Source organism: Tachypleus tridentatus, chromosome 10 (assembly GCF_004210375.1).
Source record: "Tachypleus tridentatus isolate NWPU-2018 chromosome 10, ASM421037v1, whole genome shotgun sequence".
Taxonomy (NCBI): domain Eukaryota; kingdom Metazoa; phylum Arthropoda; class Merostomata; order Xiphosura; family Limulidae; genus Tachypleus; species Tachypleus tridentatus.
In genome coordinates, this window is record NC_134834.1 from 147082318 (window position 1) to 147090240 (window position 7923).

A 7923-nucleotide genomic window follows, 5' to 3' on the forward strand; every position below is an offset into this window, starting at 1 on the left:
AAATACTTTAGCGCTTAACTACAAACATACAAACGAAACAAACAGGCACGAATAAGAGACTGTTGTTATGGAACATTAACATGTTAAAAATATACAATGATTTATGAACACTGTTATCTTTGTGGCTGTATGGATGTTCAGTTAGTACTACTTTTGTTAGTATAAAGATACATACAGAGTTAGGACTAAATTCTCCTTTCGTGTTCTTATTATAGAAAAATTCGTTTCCGTAGTTGGTATATTTAATTTTTTTTTTTGCATTTTCATTACCACAATTCACTTATTATTTTGAACGTGATGAGGTGATATTTCTGTATTTACTTTCATAAACTGTATATCTTTAACTAAACGTTTTTCTACGCACGAGGCCAAATTTACTCTGGTACTCTAAAGTGTAAGATAAATATATCACGAATCAAATTTATTTTGTGCAAGTTTGGATAAAGGAATGTTTTATTCAATGTCTTAATCGAACGTTTTCCATATTTAGCGAACGGGTCAGAAATAAGTTTACGAACTTCTGTCGTTAAAATCCGGGGTTCAATTCCATTCTGAGAACACAGCAGAGAGCCCAGTGTGGCTTTGCCTTAAAGCAGACAGTCATTATATATAACCAGGTCTTAAGCTTACGCTCATAAGTAGAGAGTAACTTTCTTACTTACATATAATCTAACTAAAGCAACTTTTACTTTGCTCTTCTAATAAGTCTCCGTCACAAATACATAACTGTTTTCATCAACAGTCAAATTCTCTCTCCATCTCTAAGTAATAAGTTTCGTTTAGAGTTTGGGTTAAAACTCAAGATGTTTTTTTTATTTTACTATTATTATGTTTTCGTTTTTATTAGCTCTTGCCTTTTATTTTTGCTAATAATAAAACATCTGAAACTTTCAGTATCTTTAAATTTATTATATATTTATTATCTCAACTCTTAAGTTAGTGCGAAAACTGATCCAAAACCACACGAGTAGGTTCTTCGAATGTACATAAAGTTTCTCTGTAAGCCAACAGCTTCAGTTAATGCCGAATTTTCTTTTCTTTTAAAGTGACGTACTGCCATTAGAGTACACGTGGACAAAGACAAATTTAAGAAAAGAAATAAAGCTTTATTTTTCTAGTCCAACACCAAGATCAACATAACAGAACAATCGTTCAGAAATGCAGTCATCTCGTGAGATACATTGTAGGCTTCACAAATTATTCAGTCTTCTCTTCTTTTGGAGTTTCGATGGATTTAACAGCATTGAAGGCAGCAAGTGGGTGCCAGTAGGCGCCAGTGTAGGCCAGAGGAGTGTAGCCCAGGTGATTGTAAGTGTAAGGGTGGTGGAGCAGGTATGGAGAGTAAGTGTAACGGACATCCCTCAAAGTGGTAGCCAAAGGATAATTGTAAGTAAGAGGAAGAACAAATTGGGCGCTGCTGACAGCAATAAGAAGAGCGAAAATCATCTGGTGGAGAAAAATAACATAGATGAAATATTTCTTCAAAAATGAATGGTATATATATATTTATTTGTCTTGTGTATAACAAAGATCTAATGCTTGTTTTATTGAGTGTTTAGTCATAAGAGTACACACCTTGTAACTGACCAAGCAGGACTGACCACAGCTGACATAACACAATAGGGCTTCTGTTAAATACTATTACAAATATTAATGATTAAGTCTACTTAGGTATCTATGGTTACTTAATTTTCCGATTCTTTCGACATTTTTTGACAAAATGACTTGAAATGTTGAATATCGCATCTTCAATGTCATATTAGAAACAAAATATGTTTGGATGAGTTGTGAGTGGGGCTCCGAAATGGGTAGTCAAGAGATTTGGAAGAGGAGGCTTTCAGGTTTGACTCAGTTGTTTTAAATGTAAACTGATATTGGAAAGTTTCAAAGTTCGATCCCTATATGGAGGTCAAATGATATTTCGGGGAGACTCTGAAAAAATAAATCCACGAAATTAAACGGAGTTTAGCGTAGACAGGTAAAGAATCACTTAAAGTAAGTCGTAAGTAGTTACATTTGTTTAATAATTTTCGTATTGAGGTCCATAATTTGGGATCGTAGAAGATTTGGGATATTCTAACTATTGGTTGGGTGGATTTACTTGAAATTCGGTAAGAAAATGTAAGTTATTTTTAAAACAAGGGATCCGAGTATCTTCGACACTTGTTCTTTCTTGGGCACTTTACTAGCGGAATCATCCAGAATTTCAAAGATAATTGGGCGTGGACCTAAAATCTTTCTCTTCTAACCGAACCAAAGAGAGTGATTAGAATACTTACCCAACTGTCCAATAAGGATTAGAGTTCCGCCTTAACTACTCCCCGTAACTTCCAAATTACAGCCTACTTACCATTTTCATCATCTTGCTGGTTTGGTTGAAGAACTCAATAAATCCGCTTTTCAGATGACTGTATGTTGAGAACCAAGCTTCTGTTAGAAGACGCTTCTAGATGAGCCTATTATATACAACTCCAGTGACCCTTCTGGGCTGATTCTCGACGAAGAGGTGAATCTTCTTGACCAATCACTGTTGACTACCAACTGGTAATCTTGTACAAGGTCATCTCATTAGAAAACAGATTCTTTTTAAAAAAACGAAATTAAGGCGTTGGCCAATTAGGTTAAGCTCCATTGGCGGAAGAAGATACAGTTACATTTATTTGACTAACAGAAGAAATAAAATGCTGTAGAACGAAATATTTTGTTATGCAACTAAAATCTTGATTAATTAAATAGGTCAAGAGCACAACAAATACCCACAGAGGTATAATATAACATAATTAATTAGTTAAATGATCGTTAAAAGTTTAATCACAACACAAGAATACTGTGTTAAAAAGTACTGTTTTTGTTACATCAGGACGGAATAAAACTTATCAAACTGCTGATATAAGAATAATTATCGAACCGATACTATCATCACTCACAATTGATTATATCAGAAAACAGCTTGGACGCCATATTAATTAATTTAGTCAGAATATGAAAAACTGAGTACGGCATTAACTGCTAGACACTGAATTTAAAATAATAATAAAAAATAACCTTAATATTTTCGATGGAACTACTTTGTTTAGCGTAAGTTCTCTCATTCTCTAATCAAAAATACTGTTCGAATAACTTTATGGTTGAGGGTAAGGGGCGTTTAAATTAAAGATTATTTAATATTTTCCTCACATTTAATATTTTCGTCAAATTCATCTGTGATGCTCTCTCAAAACAAAATATTCAGAATGTTCTATATAGTTCGCCATTTATTTTGCTTTGCTTATATTATTTAATTATTCGCACTCTATTCAACAGAGAGAATCGAAACCCAAACTCCCGAACTGGGGCAGTGATAAGTTTACAGACTTAGAACGCTAACATCTGGGGTTTGGTTCTCTACAGTAGACACAACAGATAACCAAATTCTTTGTTAACCTGAAGATGACCTAAGAAGGTTGAAACGTTGTTCTTTGCTTTCTTAGTAAAAGTGTTAATACCCAAATCAGCCGTTCTGAGATACAGATAATCAAATGCTCTAAAACAAATACACCTCAGATTTTAATTTCTCCAAACAATTGCTGTTACACGCATATTTTACACTTAAATGAAGAAGAAACGATAAAATATTTAGTAAAAGGACGCTACAGTCGCACCAGAACCGAATGAGCATAAATAGCTGTTTAAATAACAACACGTCTAACAGGTTTGTTTTTTCAAAAGGCACTGCCATTTTGTTTGAAACGACATTTCTCAAACTGGAGGTCCCGATCCAAAAGGGTCTATTTCAGGGAAGTCGTGGGATCACAAAAATATTGCGATAACGGATATATCAGAGTATGTTCATCGTATACCAATTTGCAACCACTAGATGGGGGATCGAGAAAAAAATTAAGAATCCCTGCATTAAAAAAGAATGCAAAATCCCACGCTTTAAGTGGAAAAAATTACTGTATAATCCTACAGTAAAATGTGAGGATGGGAAGATCAGAAGACAAAACTGAACTTTTGTTTGGTTAAAATTTGGCACAAAGCTTCACAATGGACTATCTGTGCTCTGCTTACCACGGGTATCAGAACCCTGTTTCAAGCGTTGTAAGTCCACAGACATACCTCTGTGCTACTAGGAGGCAGAACTTAATGGAAGTAGACATAAACTGTAAATAGTGTTCCGAAAACTGTTGTTACAATTCGAGCTTACTTTGGTTTAATGGGGATGTTTAGGGGGGACGTATGATAGGAATCAGGAAGAAATAAATAAAAATACAATTTTTATTAGTTTAATTTCCTGAACGTTTCATTTTCTACCCTTACAACTTTAACTTATTCTTTCGGCTCTTTGTCTTCCTTCATAAAATTCATTTCAGTTGTTTATACTGAGTCGTTATTTTAACCCAAAATTCAATTCGAGTAGAGATGTTGGAAACACCTCTGGAAATGTTTATGTAGTGATAAGTGAGTGCTGCCCTATTGTTCCTAATAAATAATAACAATATCTAGAGTTTTTGTACTGTAGGAAACAGAGATAAATTTGTGGAATACAACTCTACAAGCCAGAGTTCGATTCCTCGCATTGGGAACAGTATGAACCAATGTAGGTTTTGTTCTAACACAAACAAACAAATAATTTATTTCTTAAATAAATACGTAATTTATTGTTCAACATAAATGTATATACACTGATTTATAATTAGTTGTTAACAAATATTGAGGTTAAGAGAGAAAAGGGGCCGTCTTATCAACTCAGATCTTTCTGGTATTTGTCTAAAACGTACGTGTTTGTTTTTTCTAACGTTTGGATTTAGTGACAGGAGAGAGAGAAATAATTTACTTGGTGACTGAGTTTTTATTTATTATCTATTTCAAAACAAAAAAAACAGTCGTCATACGTTAATTTACTCTTTAAAAAGAGAGAAAAAATGATTTTTGTTATACCAGATCAAATTACTACCGCACCATCAGACCCGCCTCATTTTCAAGGTCTAATTGAACAATGTACAACGTAATATTTTTTAGAATTTAGACAACAGAGTTAAAGACGCGCCATCTGATGGAAAGGTCGAGCAGGTTGGTTAACGAGAAGTGGTGGGCGATGGACCGGGCGTCCTTCGTCTGAAACATCACTCGTAACTAGACTACTCTTTCGACGCTTTGCCGGAAGCAAAAGTCCGGCTAAAATGTCAGAAGTCTACACCGACATCTTGTAACGTTTAATTAAACTGCTGTTTGATATTAAGCTGCACAATGGGCTATTTGTGGTCTGTTCACCACGGGCATCGAAACTCAGTTTCTAGTGGTATAAATCTGCAGACGTACAACTTTGCTCCTGGGAGCTTTTAATGTAATAATTATTGCTTGTCAATAATAGATGGAATGACGTTTAAGTGGTCAGTAAAAACTTGGTTTAAGGTTGGTAGTTTCCTGTTCGAAGGTTTTAATAAATCTTTGGACATCGTTGAATGTTAAGAAGTATAAAAAACAGTATTCAAATCAATACAGAAAAATGAAGAATTAGTTTTATTACGAAAATGGCGGCCAGCATAATTTATTTGTACGGATTATAAAGTATTTGTAAAGTCATAACAAACAGAATCAAACCTGTTATGAGTTAACTGAGTCACTTGAGATAAAGTCATAACAAACAGAATCAAACCTGTTATGAGTTAACTGAGTCACTTGAGATAAAGTCATAACAAACAGAATCAAACCTGTTATGAGTTAACTGAGTCACTTGAGATAAAGTCATAACAAACAGAATCAAACCTGTTATGAGTCAACTGAGTCATTTGAGAAGGACTTAACCATTTCAGATCAATGAATTTATGACAATGTACGTGTTCTTTATGATATAATAAATATTTCAGATCAAAACAATGAATCATTAGTTATTGTAAAGTTAGGTCTTGAAAAAAACATTCGACAACGTAAATCATGACTATAAACTTTGTTTGGTTTTTTTTTTAATTTCGCGCAAAGCTACACATTTTATTTGTTTCTTTGTGGAATACCCACCGCGGCTATCAAAATCTGAATTTTAGGGTTATATCTTCTTAGACTTGCATGAACCACCGAGAAACGTGGCATAGAAGCTCAACAGATTTATTTATTTTTGTTTTTGAAAATCGATACGAGGGCTATCTACTCTAATTATCCCCCATTTAACCTTGAAATACTAGTGGGAAGGAAGCTAGACATCACCCCACCAAATGACTTATAGAATTACCCGTAACGACACAGGACATTAAAAACTTACTAATCAGTTATATAAAAAGAAATGTTTCGAACAACTATTTTCCTAAATTGCCAAAAAAGCATACGCAAAACAACATCCAGATGTCCAGCCGAAAACAAGAGGGCATCATAAGTAGCCGCGGCTGTAATTAGATCTCAAATCTTTCAAGAGAGGAGGCTATGAGCTAAAAATTTGTAACTGTAAGAAAACAAAAACTCAGAACCATTCTATCAGCCGCTATGCCGCGGCTAAAAACGTCACGTTGATATACAGTGGATCCTTACGCATGACGCAGAACAAATGTTACTGAAATTGGTTTGTTGCCGTATTGCAATACATTAATAGGTAATAATAGATTATGTATTCTAGTTCTACGGCAAATAAATTTCCTTTTTTTTCAACTCTTTCAGAAAGAACATGTGAATCTTATGATTATTGGTATTTCTTCTCGTATAAGAAAGATTTTAAAATTTTAAGTTAATTTTATTATTGGTGTGATATTTAAAGAATATTTTGCATAGCTTATAAAAATTAAAGAAAAATAATACATACTTTCTTGAATAAATATCCTGAAGTCACGAATCATGTTAATCATTTGGAACTTAAAAGAAAACCTGAAATAAAAATAGTCGATAGTTTATTAAAATCTCACGTGAAAGTTTCGTCTTTAAAATAGTTCTCTTGTTTGACATGTTTTCACGAGCTTTTAAGTAATTCATTGTTTTATATTGAAATCATAATTATATGTTGTGTATATACTTGAGTAACTTGATAGCTTGAAAAAATATATTTAAATAAAATAGGAAGTTGAATTGTTTCAACAAAAAACATTTAAAAACAATCTATGCAATAATTTACAGATATTAATTTTAGAGTTGCTCAGAATGGATAAAAAGATTTGGTTTGAATTTCGCTCAAAGCTACACAAGGGCTATCTGCGCTAGCTGTCCCTAATTTAATAGTGTAAAACTGGAGGAAAGGCAACTAGTCATCACCACCAACCACCAATTCTTAGGCTACTCTTTTACCAACGAATAGTGGGATTGATCGTTTGGTTTGTTTTGAATTTCGTGGAAAACTACATGAAGGCTATCTGCGCTAGCCGTCCCTAATTTAGCAGTGTAAGACTAGAGTGAAGGCAGTGAGTCATCACCACCCACCGCCAACTCTTGGTCTACTCTTTTACCAAGGAATAGTGGGATTGACCGTCACATTATAACGATCTCACGGCTGAAAGGGCGAGCATGTTTGGTGTGACGGGGATTCAAACCCGCAACCCTAAGATTACGAGTCAAGTGCCTTAATCATCTGGCCATGCCGGGCCAATGAGTGAAAAAAATTGTGACTTCATACAAAAAGAACAAAATAAAAACATCTGTCGTCTGTTAGAAATACCTTCCCTCTCCCATCACACACACACCAGTAGTTCAGCGGTAAATCTGAATGCTTACGACGCTAAAAATCGAGTTTTGATTTTTACTGTGAGCAGACTGCGTTGTAATTAACGACAACCAAATAAAAGCATTTTAAATACGAATGTATAGTAATTACTGCTAGATATTTTGTAGTATGCTGCTGCAATGATGCAGCAGGTAATATTATTTGTCTTGCTGTGAAAACCGCATTCTGTGTGAAAAAAACTGGTGTGTTTACTTCTGACAGAAAGTATTAAAAAAAATCTAACTATCTCTCAGTCACCTCGTTCG

At 34.1% G+C, this 7923-nt stretch overlaps 1 long non-coding RNA gene across 1 annotated transcript; it reads right to left on the reverse strand.

Moving 5' to 3' along the window:
- Positions 1-1085: 1085 nt before the first annotated feature.
- Positions 1086-2504, reverse strand: LOC143230565 (uncharacterized). Its single transcript, XR_013016513.1, has 2 exons — positions 2351-2504; positions 1086-1446 (listed from the first exon to the last, which is right to left on the reverse strand). It is a non-coding gene; the product is annotated as an uncharacterized LOC143230565 (long non-coding RNA).
- Between the last annotated feature and the right edge of the window lie 5419 nt (positions 2505-7923).